This window comes from Muntiacus reevesi, chromosome 20 (genome assembly GCF_963930625.1).
Source record: "Muntiacus reevesi chromosome 20, mMunRee1.1, whole genome shotgun sequence".
In the NCBI taxonomy this organism is placed as follows: Eukaryota; Metazoa; Chordata; class Mammalia; order Artiodactyla; family Cervidae; genus Muntiacus; species Muntiacus reevesi.
In genome coordinates this window covers 37,634,594-37,653,342 of record NC_089268.1, presented here as the reverse complement: position 1 = coordinate 37,653,342, position 18,749 = coordinate 37,634,594, and the positions used below count along the sequence as shown (strand labels likewise).

The 18,749-nt window shown below is 40.1% G+C and overlaps 1 protein-coding gene across 4 annotated transcripts in view; it reads left to right on the top strand.

Annotated features, from left to right (window-relative positions):
• CDKAL1 (CDK5 regulatory subunit associated protein 1 like 1) overlaps positions 1–18,749 on the top strand; it is a 576,202-nt gene that overhangs the window by 465,691 nt on the left and 91,762 nt on the right. The gene's annotated exons all lie outside the window — the stretch shown is intronic.

Sequence of the window (18,749 nt, the reverse complement as noted above, 5' to 3'; positions counted from 1 at the left end):
CTTCATATGAGAATACAGAGATGTCTGGATTCGGGAGGAAAAATGTGCCAGTTGTTCATAGAAGTTGAAAGAATTTTAATAGCTCCTGGTTTTTCTATAGTGATCTGTTAACTTAAGCATCAAAAATCTATCAAGAGAGATGTTTGTATTCCACGTGACCACAGCGATGTACAAGACTAAACATTTATCATTTCAAGTTAAATTTTTCAAGTGAAATCGATCACTGCAGAATAGCAATTTGTTGGAAAGAACTTGAGCAAGCCGGGAGTGTCTGACAATGCAGGCGGAAGGTGCAGACTGATAAGTAACACAACAGCCAGAGGAATGAGATTGGCCAGATTTCCGATGGGAAAGTTGCCGTTTTTTTTTAAGGCAGTGTCATTTAATTAACATAAATGCAACAGTGGCTGAAGCTAATACTTAACAGCGGCAGCAGCAATAGGCTGTGACAAATCAGAAGTTTTGCCTGACTTGTCTAATTTTGCCCACTTCTGACATTTTTTGAATTCACTGTTAAGGGAAATTCCATTATTCTTTTATTAGAACTCTTAATGGAGCTTAGCCACTCACAGCTTCTCCTGGCTTCCTCTTCACATCCTTTGTGGCGTTGTATCAAAGTCACCTCAGATGATTTTGGCTTCCTCTGTGAAGACTTCATTCCTCTACAAATTAGTCATCAGGCAGTGAGGAATTGAACATAAATGCTAGATGGAGTTCCCTTTGATCTTTGCTTTAAGGTCAGTCATAAATTACTGTTAAGTAGCTGGAAGGCTTGATGAATGATTTTTGAAGCACCCAAGGTTTAGCCTGATGGCATTCTATTTTATTCTATATGTGCAGTGAAAAGGGGGAAATTTTCTAGGAAAATTTCTCCTTCCCCTTACCACCTCCTCATGTTTTTCCAAACTCCTTCCAGGCAAGTTTAACCATTTTAGTTTTAACCATGTCTCTGAATCATGGGCATTGAGTGGGGTGCACTGTTTTCTCAATGTTAGAATGCTCCTTTCTTCTCCATAAATAAAGTAATAGAAGATTGTGATTTGAGCTACCTTGTCTTTTTAATTACCCAATTATATTCAAGTTAGTTTTCTAGGCAGATAGATTTTAGTGTAAAATGTTTTGTAAGATGTGGTTAAAATTGATTTAAACATCTCACGCTCAGTGAGCTTTCTGGAGAGATCTTTCAGGTTAAATATATACATATGTCGTAAATGAAAGCATATATAAAATAAAATATAGGCTGTCTGGGATTTGCTTTAAAAAAGAATTAAAAGGGGGACGTGGGTAGGGCACAGTAAAAATAAGGTTGGCCTTGTGTTGATGATTATCAAAACTAAATTATTGGTTTGTGGGAGTTCATCCATCTAGTCTGTGTGTTTTTTTTATATGATTGAAATTTTCCATAGTAAAAATGATGCCAGAAGTAAAAAAAAAAAAAAAAACCCACTATGGTCTACTCCTAGGAGTGAGTGTTATGGTATTCTGTTCTTCTCTAGCTAGATTTTTTTAATTGTTCATTTTTTCCCTGTTACATCAAGTAAATTTGTACCAAAGAAGGAATACTTAGCATTTCTGAAGGTTCATAATGCTGAGTAAACTCAGAAATGCAAATCCTGTTCTAAAGTTGGCATAATTTTCTGGGGGTTCATCCCAAATTATAGTGGGTCACTTAAATGATAGTCTTGCCTCCAAGAAGCTGTTAAAAAGAGTTGTAATGACAAAGGGGCGTCAGTCCCACCATTTTGTTCTCAATGAATCACTTATGTTTGCTCTCCTTTTCTCCACCAAACCGAGACTGCGCCTGTCTGACCCCAGACACAGGAAAGTCACCAGGTTAAGCAAATTTGTTATTTGAGTGAAGCCAGGTGCGTTTCTTGATCAGACTTGAAAGCCATTGTTTAGGTTGTAAATGGTCAGTTGGTTTTCTCTAAGTGCTGTTGCAAAAAGCAAATAGAGCTTAGGGCAAAATGAGCACTCAGAATGAGTCTTGAGGAAAATACTCGATTTGTTTTTTTTATACTCTAAGTCCAATTTTGCTGGAGCCTGAAAGAATTTCGCTTTGAATTGTTATCTCTAGTCCTATGTTCATCTTTTTAAAAAATTGTTTTTAGGAATTCTCCTAAACATACACAGAAAGGCTTGACCAAACCCTAAGTCTCATTTCTCTCTCCTAGTTAAAAGGGAACATTGGTAAAGGAAATCCAGTAGCTGCAGGTAATCCGATTGTGTTTTGTACGTTATATTCTTTCCTCTGTTGTTTTAATAAACACATAATAAACAGAGCTTGGAATTTCTGAAACCACATGACAGCTAACCACAAGCTTATAGGACCAAAGGTCTCCCAGGCCAAGGACAACCAGCCTGGAGTTCCTTTTTTCCTTTGGATAAGTCACAGATAAGTGGAATAGGTTATCATGAGAACGTTGTTATTAAAGCTATGCAGATTCGCATATGCTTTTTGTCTCTGACCTGAAGAAAATATTGCCATGCATATATAAGATGTCTCCCTCTTTCCTGTTGCCTTCTTTTCTTTCTTGTTACATGTTATCAGAATTACGTGTTGGGGGAAGTCTAGGTTTATCAGCTAAACACAGATGTTTATAATTTGCTATCGTAAAATACTACTATAAAATATGAGCATACTTGGAAAGGAAAAGGTTCACAATTCTGTTTAGGTCTGTAGTGGTTTTTACATCTGCAAAATTCAATACTTCCTAAACATAGATAATCTATATGAATTAATATATACTCGATCATTAAAAGTGAGTCTTTTTGACAGATTGTCATGGTTACAGTTTCTGTATTTTGTGAAGTGGGCTTCTCATTTTCTTTTAGTGACTGTTGTTGTTTGAATAATTTTCTACATAAATCAGTGGACACACGAGTAGAAACATACTTGTGTTGGTGAAGTAAACTTTTCTTTGTCTTTTGGTGACCAGGTTGTTTTAATGATTTTTTTCTACGCACATAGACATGTATCACTTGAACTGTAAACAGACTCATGTGTGTCCAAAAAACAGCTGCCTGTGAATTGAATACACTTGAGAAGTTAGCATATGAATAGAAAGAAAATCTCTCAACTGGAGGTCTTTTGTGTAGCGGTCTTAGCTGTCAAAAACACAACCCAGAACCTGAAAGTGAGCCAGCCTAGGTCCAGACTGTCACAATCATCTAATTCTCTCTCTCCCTGCCTCATTTGTTCTTCAGTTCTCCATTCACAAACAGTCCACTTTAAAAAAAAAAAAAAGTTCTAACAAACATAGATGCCTGATTTCCCAAACCACAGTCAACTCTAGCAGCTGTTGAAAAGAGGGTGGTTATTGCTTCAAGAAGTCAGAGCTCCATTAAGAAGTGGCAGCATGCAAAATGAATGTAAGGACAAGGTCGGCTATAAAAGCTCTAAGTCATTAACAGAGGGATTCTAAATGTGCAGCTGCCCAAGGCCACTTAACGTGAATCCAAATATCCCTATAATACATTTTTTGTAGTCCCAGAGTAAAATAATTGGACCTAAATTACCTCAGGAAACAGATGTTTTCTTTAAAAAAATAGTAGAGATGTGTATAATCTATTTTTGCAAACATTGATCTTTTAAGAATAAATTGTCTTTATCCTGAAAACTCTCTTAGGAAGAGCTGGTTATTAATCACGTTGGATAAATGAAGTATGTATTACTATAGAGAGTGGTTTAATAAATGAGAAATAGTCAAAGAGTGGTTGAACACATATTGGTAATTGGGTAAAGAAATTAACCAGGTGGGACAGAAAATGTATGAGAGCATAAGAGGTGAGAAGGGTGGAATCTGTCTTCCCCCCAATTATTTATTTATTTAATTAGATACTCTAAATTTATTAAAGCCTTTAAGAATCATTATATTTTTATCCTAAAGCTTATTCTAGGCATAACTTGAGTGAATACTTGTAAGTAGTGAATCAGTACAATGCATTTTTAAAAATTTCTTAATTACTGTGGGCGGCACTGGGTCTTCATTACTGTGCACAGACTTTCTCTCGTTGCAGTGAGTGGGGCTACTCTCTCTATTTATGGTGCATGGGCTTCCCAGTGTGGTGTCTTCTCTTGTTGCAGAGCACGGGCTGAGTAATTGTAGCATTGCCCTGAGGCATGTGGAATCTTCCCAGACCAGGAATTGAACCCATGTGCCCTGCATGATAGGCCGATTCTCAACCACTGGGCTACCAGGGAAGTCCAGGACAGTGCATCTTTACCTGCAGTATTAAATGTACGAAAATAATTCACATGTAGTTCCCTTATCCACATTTCCTAAGATTACCTTAAGAACTGTTGTGAATACAAATACTTCTTGGAATTCGTACCTACTAGTGTATAATGAACTATGTAACAGAAAGTGCAAAATTATATTTTCTGCAGCTTCATTTGGGCAGAAGCCCAATCTATTTCAGAAGTCTTGGGAGAAAGAAGTCTTTGGTTATATACCGTCCTTTCTTCCCTAAGAGACTAGTAGATCTCTATGGCATCAAGTTTCATAAATCCACGTATCACAACTTAAGCCAAAGGAACAGTTGCATTTCAGAAAATCATCTACTGATTTACATTTTTCCATTAATCACATCTGTCTAGTAATTTAAGATAGAAGTTACTTTATCCAGTTCTTTATGTTTGAAGAGTCACAGCCATTTGACTCAATTCTGAGGCAGCTACAGAACTGTCAAAGCTTCATCATGCCCTGTTCTTGGAGTGAAGTTGCATCAGAGTGCCTTGGGTTGTACATTTAGAGAAGGAGATGTGAGTTTGGATTATTGCCTGCTGGCCCTGTTGGGCTTTGAGCTATCTGCTGTCTGGAAATAGCAACTTCAGTTCTTAATGGATCCAGCACTTTTTGATAGCCAGATTTTCATGGCACATGCAGAGGAAGAGACAAGTTATTGATTTGCCATGTTTATGCCATGCTTAAAACGGTTCTCAGCAGCAGATTGGGCAAAGCCATTTGTGCACTTAACTCTAGTCCATCTTTGGCAAAGACTAAAAGTTGTTTAAAAAGTAATTTGGGGGATGTTGCTAAATAGCAGGAACAATTGGATAAACGTCTGATTAAGTTCCCTTATTGTTACATTTGTCACATGTCATACTAAACCATAGTTTTAGTTTTAGTAGACTAAAAAGCATAGAGCATACTAAAACCATGCTCAGGTTATGGCCTTGGAACACAGGGAAGTGAGCACTTCAGTAAATATTAAACTCATTTCATTGGTCTCAGGAACTCTACACTATAGTCGTATGAGTAACTCAGTCTCAAAATAATGGACATTCTAAAGAGCTCTTTTGGTGTAAAATTTGTGCTTCCTGCTCAAGGTAACCATATGATTGTTACCAAAGAGGCAGATATAGTTCTGTTATTTCTGGCTTCAAGAATAGGTATCTCTAGACACCCTTTTGCTTCCTGATCCATGCCAACCTGATCCAAAAGCATTTTCTTTATTTTTAGCTTTTCTCAGCTTGTGATTCAAGTTAAATAACAGGTCATGTTTCCTGGAGCCTAACTTTGATATTGTACCATTGTATTTTTCTCTTTTCCTTCTAACATGACATTGTTCTAAAAATTAAACTTTTTTTTTTTTAAACACATTGATTTATTACTGTAACTTCAGGGATAGGTTGTATGGAAGTTTATGTAAATAATGAAGATTTTAGTGGTATGTTAAAATGCTATATCCAGGGACCCATAGATGTCAGAAATTCTGCTCTGGCAGTTTCCCTGAGGATTGGCAAGGAGACTAGAATCTGATTGAATTATCATCATCATCATCATCATTACATTACATTACTTAAAGCACACACCATGTAACTGGTACTGTTCTCAGAGCTTTGCATATACACATTTAATCTTCATACCAGCTCTATCAGTACTGTTATTGGATTGGCCAAAAAGTTCATTCAGGGCTTTCTGTACCATCTTACTGAAAACCCAAAGAAATTTTCTGGCCAACTCAGCAGTATCCCTTGTTTTACAAATGATGGAACTGAGACATAGGTTAAGAAACTTCTCAAGGTCACGCAGCTATTAAGTGACAGGGCAGTTTAGCTCCAGAGTCCACGCTTAGCATCCCTGTACCACAAGCCACTGCAGATCTGCAGATTAAGAGGTTCTAATAAAGGTGGATTGATGAGCGCAACTCACGTTCCAGGTCAAAATGGGCCTTCTTACCCCCCACCTGCAAATCTGAATCTAAATAAGCAAACTCTATGTAGACACAGAGGTAGGAGAAGGAATAAGAAGAGAGGACAGAAATAGTCCAGGGGAGAAGCATCAGGGCTTCCATAGACTGCTTCCCCATAAAGCAGACAGCAGAGCAGCCAAACTTAGGCCGAGAACTACCGCCTTCACCTCACTCTTCCCCAGTTTGATAAATCCACCGTCAGCCTGGGGCAAGGGAAACTTAACTTAAGCTGGACATCAGGGCCTCTCCCATCAGAGACTAACAGATGACTATTAAGCACTGTTGGGCACTCTGTTTGCAGAGCCTGTTCACCTTGCTCTCCTCTCAGCTCCCATCTGTGAGGGTGGGTACGGGACAAGTTGCAGCTAAACGTTGGAGTGTTTAGGGCCAAGACAGCAGGAGATATCCAAGCCAGAGAAATAGGGCAAGCCAGCCTATAAGCCTCAAGCCCAGAGAAAGGTTGAGGAGGGAATCAACTGAAGTCACATGGAGATGGGAAAATGAGCAAGACAGGTTGAAAACCTGTCTCATTTATCAAGACCCCAGCTAGCATTTCTGACTTCTTTTATAGGCAGCTGGGGCTCTAAATTAGAAGTCAGAAAGTTCCACAGGTCCTCATTTAAGAATGTTTTATTTAATAGCATGCTCTCTTACCTCACACCTCTTTGCCTAGCTGCTCCCAGGAAATATCAGGAATAAGGAGAAACAAAGTTCTTGATCAAATATTTTGCTAGCATTCAATGTAAAAGTATTGATAGAAAGTAATCAAAAGAAAATCTAAAAGGCAACAGAAGCAAAAATAAACAAGTGGGACTATATCAAGCTAAAAAGCTTCTGCACAGCAAAGGAAACCATCAACAAAATGAAAAGGCAACCTACCAAATGGAAGAAGATATTTGCAAATCTTATATCTCATGAGAGATTTAACTTCTGAAATATATAAAGAACTGACACAACTCAGTAGCAAAGTAACTCACAAACAGTTCAATTAAAAAGTGGGCAGAGAATCTGAATAGACATTTTACAGAAGAAGGTATACAGATGGCCAACAAACACCTGCAAAGATGCTCAGCATCACTGATCATCAGAGTCAGAGGAATCAAAGTGAAAGTCTCTCAGTCGTGTTCAACTCTTTGGGACCCCATGGACTATACAGACCATGGAATTCTCGGCCAGAATACTGGAGTGGGTAGCCTATCCCTTCTGCAGGGGGTCTTCCCAACCCAGGGATCTAACCAGGGTCTCCCGCATTGCAGATGGATTCTTTACTAGCTGAGCCACAAGGGAAGCCGAAGAATACTGGAGAGGGGTAGCTTATCCCTTCTCCAGCGGATCTTCCCAACCCAGGAATAAAACCGGGGTCTCCTACATTGCAGGCAAATTCTTTACCAGCTGAGCCATAAGGGAAGCCCTTATCACTAACCATCCATCACTAATCATCAGGGAAATGCAAATCAAAACCACAGTGAGATATTAACTCACACTGTTAGAATGGCCATTATCAAAAAGTCAGGACATAAGTGTTGGTGAGAACGTGGAGAAAAAGCATCCTTGCACACTATTGTCAGTTGGTGCAGCCACTGTGGAAAACAGTATGGTGGTTCCTCAGAAAATAAAAAACAGAACTGCCAAGTTATCCAGCAGGTCCACTTTTGGTTATTTACTCAAAGAAAACGAGAACACTAACTCTGCAAGAGATATACACTGCATTGTTCATTGCAGCCTTCTTTACAATAGTCAAGACATGAAAACAACCTGAGTGTTCATGGATAGATGAATAGATAAGGAAAACAAGTGTGTGTGTATACATACACACACACAATGGAATATTATTTAGCCATAGAAAGAAGTCTTGCTAGTGGACCTTGAGGGCATTATTCTAAGTGAAATAAATCAGGCAGAGAAAGACAAATACCGCATGATCTCACTTAAATGTGAAATCTAAAACAAAGCAAAATAAACTCGTAGATTAAAAAACAAACAAAAATCTGATGATTTCTGGAGGCAGATGGTGGTGGTAGGTGGGAGAAATGAACAAAGGGAGTCAAAATATAGGACTTTTGATTATAACAAATAATCCATGGAGATGCAGTGTACAGTATGACAACTAGAGTTAATAATTTTGTAGTGTGTATTTGAAAATCGCTAAAAGAGTAAATCTTTAAAGTTCTCATTAAAAGAAAAATATCTTACATGTATGGGGACATATGTTAACTGGACCAACTCTGATCTTTTTGCAGTATATACAAAAAGTGAATCGTTATGTTGTACACCTGAAACTAACATAATGTGTTTCAATCATATCTCAAGTAAAAAAATAAAATCTCCATAGAAGTGGCAGTTACTATATTCTAAATTATTTATCAAGTCTAAGGGTACCTCGTTTTCTACTGTTGTTGTTATATACTGCCTCTATGAAATTCACTAGCGTGAGGAAGAAATCGGCAGCGGAGGGAAGAGGACCTGCGTCAGAGTGTGTGCGTGTACCGCTCAGCCCGGAGCTGCTTGCCTCCCTCTGCTCCACCAGTCACCCCCCAGGCTGGTCTTCTACCGTCAGCCTCTGCATGCAGTTAAGATGTATCACCAGCCTCTTTCTGTCCTGATCCACACCCTACCCCAACCTTTTTCTCTGTGTCTGACCACCAGCAGGCACTATCACTTACCGCCCTTGCCCAACATACTTAGCCAGCCCTCCACTTGACGGATTAGGCCTGTTGCATGTTGGATTGTCATCGTCGTTCAGTCGCCCAGTCACGTCTGACCTTTTCCGACCCCGTGGACTGCAGCACGCCAGGCCTCTCTGTCCCCCACCACCTCCTGAAGTTTGCCCGAGTTCATGTCCGTTGCATTGGTGATGCTGTCCAGCCATCTCATCCTCTGGCACCCTCTTCTCCTCCTGCCCTCAGTCTTTCCCAGCATCAGGGACTTTTCCAGTGAGTCAGCTGTTTGCATCAGATGACCAAAATATTGGAGTTTCAACTTTGGCATCAGTCCTTCCAACATGTCAGGTTGCCAGTCAGCAAATGAAAACAGAGGATCCTGTTACACTTGAACTTCAGATAAACAACAAGTTGTTGTTGTCTCTTTTTCTTTTATTTTTTTTAGTATGTCTCATGCAATATTTGGAGTTTACTTGTACTAAAAATTTATTCGTTCATCTGAAATTCTCATGTAAGTGGATGTTTTGTTTTTATCTGGCAACCCCAGTTGTATGTTCATTACACTTTACATTTTGGCAAATTGAGAGAGAAAGATGAAAGGGAAAAGAATATCCCAGAGAGAATGAAATAAAAAATGAGTTTAAAACCTCCCCTATATATAATATGAAGGATATGTGCAAGTTTCTTCCTATTTTTAACCCCATCCTTGTATAATGTGCCTGGCCTCCCTGCAAAGACTGACACCAATGTCAGATGGTTTTTCAAACATTTACGGTTTTAATGAAGAAGATAAAACAAGTTACTTATTTAACTTTTGTTCTCTAAAATCTTGTGATTGTGTTTTAACCTGGGAAACCTGTTTGGAAAATTGCTTGGAAGACACAGAAGTTAAAATTAAAAAGTGCTCATAGCTTATTTTCAAGGAAGAGTTTTCAGGTCCCCCCTGAAAAGTACTTTGTTTCTCCAGCAATACATTTTGTTGTAAAATGTGTTAATGACTTCTTTCCAGCTGAAGTTCTTTTTATTGATAAGTTTTGACACTAAAAAGCATTAATGCCAGTGATGCTTAAAGCAAGTAATGCAGGCATCCACTAGAGAAATGAGGAAGCTACTCCTGATTTTCTTTTTTTTTTTTCATCTATAGCTCTGCTGCTCAAGTGTTCAACTGGTTGAGAATCTTTTCATTGGTGGTGTGAGGGTGGATGCTGTTTGCAGAGTTTTCTTCCCAGGCCTGGCCTCTATCTTCCTCAGCACATTTTTAGCAACAGGTACAGACCTCATTCTGTGTACCACTCTCCTATGATCACCAGCCTTCAATATAGATTGTGACTTCCACTTTTTCAGAATTCTCTTGACAAAGAGTAGTGAAATGAAGGTATTTCCGTGGGCCAGTAATCCATTCTCTCTGGGGTTTCTGTGCAAAGTTAAGAAGACATAATTACGGTTAGCAAAACAAAAAAAAAAATTAAGGTTAGCATTGGTGGCATTTTTAAAATGTATACATTAACACTCTTCTCTTGAAATTGGAAATCTAGAGAATTTTAGCATCTGAGGAAAAAAATGAGTTAACCAACTTCTTCTCATAATTGTTAATATTTTTCATTATTCAGCGTTCTAGCTTTGGATGCTTTTCAGAATTCCAGAAGTGTTTTAAATGCACGTGTGTCAAATAAAAATAAAGGAGTTTTGAAGACTCAAGTTCTTATTAATGTAGCTCTGTCATTATATGGCACACACGTGAGTAAGGAAACTATTCCATTTTTATTTGCTGTAAACTATAATCATCAGACATGGATCCCTAGTTCAACTTAGGCCCCCTTTTTTTTTTTTCTTTTTGAGGGGGTAATTTTAAAGTTGCTTGTTTGTCTATATCCCTCATTTCTTATTTCTTATCAACTATTTATTTTTCTAATTTAAAGCTATGATGTAGTTAACACTTTTACAATTGCCTCCCTCCCCTCACCTCTAGGGGCTTCCCAGGTAGCACAATAGTAAATAATACACCTGCCAACGCAGGAGACACAAGAGACTTGGGTTTGATCCCTGGGTTGGGAGCCTCCCCTGGAGAAGGATATGGCAACCTACTCCATTCTTGCTTGGAAAATCCCTTGGACAGAGAAACCTGCCAGGCAGCAGCCGTGGGGTGGCAAAGAGTTGGACACGATTGAGTAACCAGCGCGCACATACACCCTCACCTCCAGGGCCTGGTGCTTCCTTTGGTTATTCTTCAGCTTGTCTCTCTCCCCGTGAGCTAAATATCTTCCTCACCCATTGTTTGTACTATATTTCTTTACTATTCCCACTTACTTTTACATCTCTCCCCACAGTTTCTTAGATGTTTTTGCTTTTTACCCTCTAACATGTTCCTGCTTGGAGTTGTATGGGTGATAATTCTTGGGATCTTCAACCTGGTGACGTATTCTGGGACTCGCTACCCTTCCCTTGGAGACAGAAACATGAAAAATCAACACTGTGTCCGGCCCTTCCCCCTTCTTAAACTAGAGAGCTCCTATAATCCCACCACCCTCCCCGTTCCACTTCTTGTACACATAAAGAAGTCTCTTTGGTCTTGTTGAATTCTTCCCCTTACTTCAAGACTCAGTTTCCTTTTACCGTCTTTGCATCTTTTCTGATGTACCCGGGAAACTGTTCTCATGCTGCCTCTGTGACGAGCATGTGTCTTTATTATTTGAGTTGTCATGCTCTTAGAATTCAGCTCCATTCAGTAACCATGAGGTTTGCTTGCTTGTTTGTTTTTTAGGGAACTGGTACAATACCTGGGATAAAATGCTTAGAATCCAGGGGGGCAAGAGGAGGAGGTGGCAACAAATGCTGCATTAGAGCCATTTTGTTCTGTTATGTATTTATTGCTGACATAGCTGTTTCCTCCTATTACACCATGAGTGTCAACAGGACAAAGATCATATCTTATCTTTTTCTTTCCCCTCCAGGGGAAGACCCTGACTGATGGACTAGAATCGAATGTGTTGTGTGTATGAAGTGTATTTTGTTCTTCTTTTGCTCTGCATACCATAACATACCAAGCCCTTCCCCGTCATCCCACAGCAAACACAGGGTGAAAATGCAGCCTTCTAACTGCCAGTCTCGTGCCCTGGCCGTGACACTGTGTAGTTGGAATCTTCCAGAAGTAACGACCACCACTGCAAAGGATGCACTGTTTGTTCTTGGATTCTAATCATAAAGTAGGTAATACATGCACTTAATACCATATTCAAAGAAAGTCTCCCTCCTAACCCATTATTAGAGATCCCTGTTCCCCTCCAGAGGCAACCACTGTTTTAAGTTCTTTGTGTATACCTTAAGTTGCTTTCTGCGTATAAAAACACATACCTTCCTATGTGTCTTTATGTACATATATACTCTTTTTTTTAATTTATTTATTAAAAAAAATAAAATTTATTTATTTTTTAATTGAAGGGTAATTGCTTTACAGAATTTTGTTTTCTGTCAAACCTCAACACGAATCAGCCATCGGTATACATATATCCCCCCCTTTTGAGCCTCCTTCCCACCCATCTCAAATGCTTCTCCTTTTCACTTTATAATGTCTCTTGAAGATAATTTCAATCTGTATATGAAGAGCTGCCTTTTTCCTTCTTATAAAAAAAATTGATGTATATGTGCTGCTCCAGATATGTACTGTATTTATTTAAGTTTACTCTTACTGATAGATGCTTCGGATAACTTCTGATCTTTTGATCTTATACTCATTGCTTCAGTGTATAATCTCACATGTCATTTCACGCATGTATAAATATTAACTGTAGGATAAATTTCTACAAGTGGAATGACAGGATCATAGGTGTGTGCATTTTAAATCACGATAGGAATTGCCAAATACCCACTAGACAAGATGTTGCAACGTACATGCTCATCAACAAGGTCGTTCCCCCACACCCGCTCTGACATACTTTGTCAACTGACTTTTAAAATCCTTTCCTGTTAGAGAAAGACATCTTCTTGTAGTTTTCATTTGTATTTCTTTTTTGAGTGTAGTGACTCAGTTGTCAGAAATAGCCACAAAAAATAGAATAATTGAATCTTTGATTTTATGTAGCTCTCTCCACATTTAAAACTTGAAATTCTGACACATAGGTTGGCTTGGCAAAGAAAAAAGTTCATTCAGGTTTTTGTGTACCATCTTACAGAAAAACCTGAAAGAACGTTTTGGCCAACCCAATACGTACCAGCTATGTACCTTTGCCAAGAAACTGAAGCTGTATTTATCTCCATTTTCTCCTATGCAAAATGAAAATGTATATAACCCTAAGAAAAGAAAAAACTCTAGCTATTATGATAGTGAGACACCATTCATTAGAAGATGCATCTCAAACTGAGAAATGCTAAAATGTAAAGGAGAAATGTGCAGTTAAGAATCAGTGAAATTTGCTTGTACCTGCATCATAGGGTTGTCCTGAAGATGAAATGACAAGCATTTGGAATAGCACCCAGAAGGCACATAATAAGTGCTCAAAAAAGTCCACTCTTGTTCTTGAAGTAAAATCATAATTAACAATGTCAGTGCCACCACTAGTACTAAGCATATAGTACATTCTCAGTGAATAACTGCTGCTGTAATTATTTTTATTATTAATGCAAAATTTATTGTTAGAATGTAATCAGGGATTTTGTTGGTTTTGTTCAATGCTGTTTCTCCTCCATTGGAAACAGTGCTGGCCCATGGCAGGTGCTCTATAAGTCCGTGTTGATTGAAGAAATTAATCTACTACCTCCTCCAAAGCTTCAGCAGAATTGTATGTAGAAATCTTCATATTTTCTGAGTAGCAGCGTTTGGGGATCTTAGGGTTCTGTGGTTTTGGGCTCTTCTCTCCACACTCCGCCCTCCTCCCCCCCAGCCACCTCCATACTCACTGAAACTTCTAGACCTTATTAAAAAACACCTGCTTTAGTTCCAGAAATAGCAGAGCCCTGTGGAGCTCAGTGTAAACATTTAAAAAACCTATATTTATAAAACTAAAAACTTTGAATAGAAAGAATTCTTCAGAATATTGTTAGTATAATTTTTTTTTCCAAACAATAGTCAGACTATTGTTCGGTTGAAAAAAAAAACTAGTTTTATATAATCTGTACATGATTCTAGGGCTTCCCAGGTGGCGCTAGTGGTAAAGAACCTGCTTGCCAATGCAGGAGACATAAGAGATGTGGGTTCCATCCCTGGGTTGGGGAGATCCCCTGGAGAAGGGAATGGCAACCCACTCCAATGTTCTTGCCTGGAGAATCCCATGGACAGAGGAGCCTGGTAGGCTATAATCCATGGGGTCGCGAAAGAGTCAAACACGACTGAAGCAATTTAGCACATACATGATTCCCATAAGAACTAATAAGATTTGTGTAAGTCCTACATTTTTAGAGTTTGCATTGTCAAACCACAGTATAGTCATCCTTCAGTTTCCATGGGGGATTGGTTCCAGGACAGCCCCCTCGCCCAAGGGTACCAAAATTCACAGATGCTCAACTCCGTGATACAAGGTGATAATAGTATTTCTATATAACCTACACACATCCTCCCATGTACTTTAAATCATCTCTAGGTTGCTTATAATACCTTGATGTTCAGTTGCTAAGTGATGTCCAACTCTTTGTGACCCCATGAACTGCAGCATGCCAGGCTTTCCTGCCCTTCACTGTCTCCTGGAGTTTGCTCAAAGTCAAGTCCATTGAGTTAGTGATGCCATACAACCATCTCATCCTCTGTTGCCCCCATTTCCTCTTGTTTTCAATCTTTCCCAGCATTGGGGTCTTTTCCAGTGAGTCAGCTCTTCACAATCAGGTGGCCAAAGTATTGGAGCATCAGTTCTTCCAGTGAATATTCAGGTTTGATTTCCTTTAGGATTAACTGGTTTGATCTTGCTGCCCAAGGGACTTTCAAGAGTCTTCTCCAGCACCAGAGGTCAAAACCATCAATTCTTCAGCACTCAGCCTTCTCACTCCAACTCTCACATCTGTACATGACTAGTGGAAAAAACATAGCTTTGACTACATGGACCTCTTTTGGCAAAGTAATGCCTCTGCTTTTTAATACCCTGTCTATGTTTGTCATAGCTTTTCTTCCAGGGAACAAGCATCTTTTAATCTCATGACTGTAGTCACTGTCTGCAATGATTCTGGATCCCAAGAAAATGAAATCTGTCATTGTTTCCACTTTTTCCCCATCTATTTGCCCTAAAGTGATGGGACCAGATGCCATGATCTTTGTTTTTTGAACATTGAGTTTTAAGCCAGCTTTTTCACTCTCCTTTTTCACCTTCATCGAGTGGCTCTTTAGTTCCTCTTCACTTTCTGCCATTGAAGTGATATTATTTGCATATCTGCATATCTGAGGTTATTGATATTTCTCCTGGCAGTCTTCATTCCAGCTTGTGAGTCGTGCAGCCTGGCATTTCACATGCTGTGCTCTGTGTATAAGTTATAATACCTAATACAGTGTAAATTCTGTGGAAATAGTTGCTCTGTGTGTGTGAGCTCAGTTGTGCCCAACTCTTTGCACCCCCATGGACTGTAGTCTGCCAGGCTCCTCCATCCATGGAATTTTCCAAGCAAGGATACTGGAGCAGATTGCCATTTCCTTCTCCGGGGATCTTCCTGACCCAGGGATTGAACCCTCATCTTTTACATCTCCTGCGTTGACAGGCAGGTTCTTTACCACTAGCACCACCTATGAAATACAGGAGATATGAAATATAGACTTCAAGTGTGTGTGTGTGTCTTATAAATATTTGTGGGGTATGTGTATTTAAGTGTGTAGAAAGAGGTGCATGTGTGATACGACGAAAATATAAGCTCTGGCTAATATCAAGGTTGGGCTTCCCAGATGGCACAGTGGTTGAGAATCTGCCTGCCAATGTAGGAGATGCAAAGAGACATGGGTTCTATCCCTGGGTCGGGAAGATCCCCAGAGAAGGAAACAGCCCCCTCCAGTGTTCTTGCCTGGAAAATCCCATGGACAGAGCAGCCTGGTGGGCTATAATCCATGGGGTCACAAAGTGTCAGATGCAACTGAGCACACAAGCAATATCAAGGTTAGCTTGAATAACTTAATTCTCTGCAAATAGCCAGTTTCTGGGTAATTGTTCCCACCTTAGAAGTGACCTTAAAATTCTTTGAATGGCTTCAACCATACTCAAAAATTAAATGTGGATGTTTTTACCTTAAATTTAGTTGAGTGTTTGAGTGACAGTTGGGTTGAAAATTCAGCTATCTCTTAAATCGGCAGAGCCTGGCCCTGCTCTCAGTCCTTAGTGAAGGAAAGAGGGCCTCTTGCTCTTGTATGAGCATCTAGGTGTAGATGGAGGTCAATCCCACGGGTTATGAAAGTCCCTTTTTATCACAGCCCCATTTGCTGATGGGTTTATCTGACTTTAGAGTCGCTTACCTTTCACTTACTTGAAGAAGATAAGGTCATAACCTGAAAGTTTGCTCTGAAAAATTGAGGCAAACCTGGTTTCTCCTGCTGAAATGCTGTCACAATCTGTAGTGAGGTTAGAACAACAGAAGAGAGCTGCCACTGAGTTGTCACTGAGTTTGCGCCACCGAAGGTCTGCAGCTGCCGAGGCTTCAGGTCGGTCAGTGATGCCTCTCTGCCTGACGAGCGAGTTCAGCTTCTCTTTCTGGACTTGATAGGTGTAAACATCCACCAGTCTTCACTTCAGTTGTAATATGCAAATATACGCATCTTAATTAAGGCATGGTTTTAATTCAGGGATGAGGAAGCTTTTTCAGATTAAGTATTTATGATGACAAATTCTGAAGATGGAACACACATGTATTTTAAAACGTCCCTTAAGAATTGCAAAACCCTCATCTAAGGATATAATTTGCTGATTTTCAGGCAATAGGTTCATAGTGTAATACACACATATTAGTTTGTTGATCTCTTCCAGGGTTTCCCCTCGCCTCCCCGGTCTCCCCTGCAGGCTGTGTCTCCTCGTTTGTGTCTCTGACGAAGGTAGCTCTTGCCCGTTCACAGTAGGGTTCTATTCCTCGCGTGCCCATGGATGCTCCCAGGAACCTGAGCATCCATGCAGCAGGCTCCAAGGCATCTCCTTTTGAATCATCCCTTAACCTCACCACATCCTGGACTGGATTTACCCCCTCCCTCCACTCCACACCCAGCACGCCTCCTCTGTGTTTACCACCTTGACAAATGCCAACAGGTCATCCTGGCTCCTCAGCAGCAGTCCAGGATGGCGTCCCTGGCCTCTTCCCTCCCCCTTTACCCGCCACCTTTGCCTGGCCAGATTTTCCCAGATCTCCTCCTGTGCTTTATCTAGATCTGACCATGGTCTTCATTGCAGACACCCTCATGGGGACCTCTGACAGTTCTCGCCTGAGTTTCTTCACCTGCCTCAGACTGATTTCCCTGTTTGCATTCTCACTGTGCTCCCAAACCCGTCTGTTCTTCTACTGCTTCCTTTTCTCACCTGGTTGATTGATTGTGTTTTTTTTTAATTTAATAGTAGATTGTTTATTTTTTTATCATAATGTAGTTGTTTACAGCTATAGTTGTGTAATTGTAGTTGTATAGCTGTATAGTTGTTACGTTAGTTTCTGCTATAGAGCAAAGTGAAACGGTTATACATACACTTTTTTTTTAAGATTCTTTTCCCATATAGGTCATTACAAAGTATTGAGTAGAATTCCCTGTGCTGTACAGTAGGTCCTTATTAGTTACCTGTTTTATATATAGCAATGTATATATGGGGCTTCCCAGGTGGCTCAGTGGGAGCGAATTCGCCTGCCAGTGCAGGAGACACAGGAGATGCGGGTTTGATCCCTGTGTTGGGAAGATCCCCTGGAGAAGGAAATGGCAACCCACTCCAGTATTCTTGCCTGGGAAACCCCGTGGACAGAGGAACCTAGTGGGCTACATGCATGGGATCCCCAAAAGTCAGACACGACTGAGCGCACACACACACACAATGTATGTATATAGTTCCCAATTTGATGGGGATATTTACGAAATACAATTTAGAGTGTGTTAATCCCCTGCATGAAATACTTCCACAGCCCTGAGTCACTTATAGAATAAAACTCCAGAGAGATAGCTAAGGCCCTTCCTGGCTGGTTGCTCCTTCCTTTTACCTCATTCTCTGGCCCTCCCAGGGCCAACAGAATTACATGCCTCTCCCAGGTACCCCACGCTCCTTCTGCCCCCCATGTCTCTGTATTCCCTGTTTTCAATTTCTGGGAGCTGCTCCTCTTTCATTTCCCTGTTGTATCTCTCCTCTTCCAAACTCAAATCCAGTCACCTCCTCCAGGAAGCCATCCTTGTCCTCTTCCCTCTCCACCTGCTCCTCCAGGCTCTTGGTCCTTCTGTCTCCCCTGGATGACTGAACTTGTTGAGGACAGAGTTTGTGTCTGTGAGGTCTGCAGCCCTGAAGGACTAGGGATGACTGACACACAGAAGATGTTTAATAAATGGTAATTTAAGAGATGCACATAATGTTTTTTCAAGGTCTGATTGTCTCATACTCTTGGCTGTGTATCTCTGAAGCATCTATATCTGTGCACGCATGGGAAATTTGTAAGCTTGTATGGACAAGCAGTGATCCCACTGGATTTCTGTATTTCATATTTAAGATTTATCTTTTCTGTTCCCAGTTATGCTACCTTTATATAACATTAAGGAGAATGGTTTGAAAGCAGGGTTTGCTTTCTTCTGTGGCTGAGTGGAGTGTACAAGGGTGTGTTGCCTCTTCCACACCCACGGTTTACAAATTTGATGGCAAATTAGAATAATGGGGGTGCTTTAAAATGTACTGATGCTTGCACCCCACATGTCTGCACAACTTGTGTGTGTGTGTGTGTTACATTGCTTCCAAATGTTCTCTATGAGCGTAATTGGCTTCA